Source organism: Cyprinus carpio, chromosome B23 (genome assembly GCF_018340385.1).
Source record: "Cyprinus carpio isolate SPL01 chromosome B23, ASM1834038v1, whole genome shotgun sequence".
In the NCBI taxonomy this organism is placed as follows: Eukaryota; Metazoa; Chordata; class Actinopteri; order Cypriniformes; family Cyprinidae; genus Cyprinus; species Cyprinus carpio.
In genome coordinates this window covers 27363757-27366256 of record NC_056619.1, presented here as the reverse complement: position 1 = coordinate 27366256, position 2500 = coordinate 27363757, and the positions used below count along the sequence as shown (strand labels likewise).

Here is a 2500-nt window from a genome sequence, read left to right as displayed (position 1 = left end):
TAACTTCTACATGACTTCACTTAATTATCAGTAAGATACTGAATATACTGACACTGTCACTTGCACAGAGCGATTTCTATCATTTTTATTTTTATTTATTTACTTTATTACCTCTATTGCTGCTATGTAAATACCCTGTACAACCTGTTAGCACATTCTCCTCTTGTACATTCCTGCTCATCTTGATATTTATTAAGTCTACAGTATACTGTCCTGCACATTTTTTTCTATAAGCATTCTATTTTATTCTTTTTTTTAATATTTTTCTGTATAATTTTCTTGTGTTTGTATTCTTTAATAATTGCGCTGTCCTTGGATCAGACCTGACTCACACTTCACCGCTGGTCTTATGCTCTCCATATAACCATGTGTGACAAATAATGATCCTGAATCCTGAATTGAATAAACAGTCATTTTTGCCCTTTTTTGTCATAAGTTCAACATAGCATGCCATAATTTCTACTTTTTTAAATTCATAATTATGATTTAATATCATAATTTGGACTTACTATGTTTATGTATTTTTATATTTTTTGTATCATGATTTAAACTTTTTACGTCATAATTTTGACTTAGTAAGCCTACATCACAACTGACACAACACTTCTGAAAAACATAACATGAAGAAAAGTGACGACGCCTGTATGAAGTTTGTGAACACTATACTTGTGAAGAAGAATAAATGTGGACATGATGAAATCCTTACAGAAAGAACTGATGTGTCTTAGACAAACGATCAGCATCTCAATCTGACGCCTCATTTTATATTTAACATTCTTTTGTCTAAGGTGTTTTTTATTTTAATTGGAGATACCTCTATATTTGCTAGAAATAAAATCCACACAGCAGCTACTACAGAAAGAGATAGCAGAGCTGAAACAATGTGATGAGGAAACTATCTGACCCTGCAGCACAGAAGCAGTCATCAGTAGCACAGGTATATTTGTAGCAATAGACAACAATACATTGTATGAGTCACAATTATACATTTCTCTTTTATGACAAAAATCATTAGGATATTAAATAAAGATTATGTTCCATGAAGATATTTAGTAAATTTCCTACTGTAAATATATCAAAACTTAATTTTTGATTAGTAATATGCATTGCTAAGAACTTCATTTGAACAACTTTAAAGATGATTTTCTCAATATTTAGATTTTTTTGCTCCCTCAGATTCCAGATTTTCAAATAGTTGTATCTCAGACAAATATTGTCCTCCTAACAAACCACACATCAATGGAGAGATTATTTATTCAAAACAAATCGACCCTTATGACTGGTTTTGTGGTCCAGGGTCACAAATATTGTTTTGTTTCTGACTGAGCCTTAAATCAAGATCACATTTCTTCTGGATCCTTCTTTGGAAAAAGAAGAGTTTTGCAACAGGTTGGACTACACGACTACATTTCCCAGAATTCCCCTTCTCCTGCAGTAATGTGGGAGGGTCTCTTTAAAACTCGCCGTCGGCGTTAATTTCTCACTCTGCACAGTGTCACCGTCACATAACGCGCGTGCTCGTCTGTATTCAGTCTCTAGTCGCGGTTATAAGCGCTCAGGAACTCGGTCAGGGCTTGTTTACACATGCGACGGGCGTCTCTGTCAAGTTCCTGACTGCTCGCTGAAGCAGCACGATGGGATTTTCCACGGATATAAATTCTAATTAAACATAAAAGGTCGGTTTTGTCTTTAGCAGGTTATATTTGTTGATATCGATGATAGTGATTAGTTTGTGTCGGGTCAGCGCAGGCAGTCCGCTGGATACCTATTCAGCGAGGAGGGGCGGTGACCGAGAGCACATGCCTTCGCTTTGAGCTTCGCCATTGGTCGTTCAGGGGGCCTTAGTGCATATCCTGCGTTCTGATTGGCGGGCGCGGCTGTCCGTCAGTCTCGGTCCGAGCTGCTGTATATAAGCGCGCGGGTCTGCTGTGCCATAGCGCGAGATGGAGCTGCGCGAGTTCGCATGCTTGTGAATGATCGAAAGAGCGAAGTCTGTTTTTAATCGTCACTGTTTTAGAGAGTACATTTCATATTTACAGTAGCGCAGTACAGGTTTGTACGCGGCTCGGTGAGCGCTTCATATAGTGCGCCGTTTGAGGGATTTGTGTGTGATTTCGCGCGCTTATTTACTCACAGCGCGAGAAAGGCGGATAAACGATCGCGCTTAATAGTGTGTGTGTGTGTGTGTGTGTGTGTGCGCGTGTGAGAGAGAGAGGGGGGTAACGTACGTGTGTGTTTGTGTCGAATAGGGGCGGGAGGGAGAGTTTGGTTCTCGCATTATTCATGAGCAGTGCGGTGGATCCTCCCAGGGGGCGTGGTTATTAAAATTAGCTAGGCGTGGCGTTCTGAGTTGAGTGACAGATGTAACACGTGGGTCACAAGCACATTAATGCACCAAAACCTACACTGACTGTAGTCAAGTAAGTATGAGGATTTAAAATCACACTGAAGCATATTTTATTGGATTGTACTGTTTTTAATGTAAATGGGCAACTGTTTT

At 39.2% G+C, this 2500-nt stretch overlaps 1 protein-coding gene across 2 annotated transcripts in view; it reads left to right on the top strand.

Annotated features, from left to right (window-relative positions):
• The first annotated feature begins 1482 nt into the window (after nucleotides 1–1482).
• The window catches only part of LOC109084335 (7SK snRNA methylphosphate capping enzyme-like), an 11164-nt gene continuing 10146 nt past the window's right edge, over nucleotides 1483–2500 (top strand). The window contains exon 1 of one of the 2 annotated variants that reach the window (XM_042750920.1): nucleotides 1483–1676. The gene's annotated coding sequence lies outside the window, so the exon portion shown is untranslated. The other variant, XM_042750919.1, reaches the window with a different exon arrangement.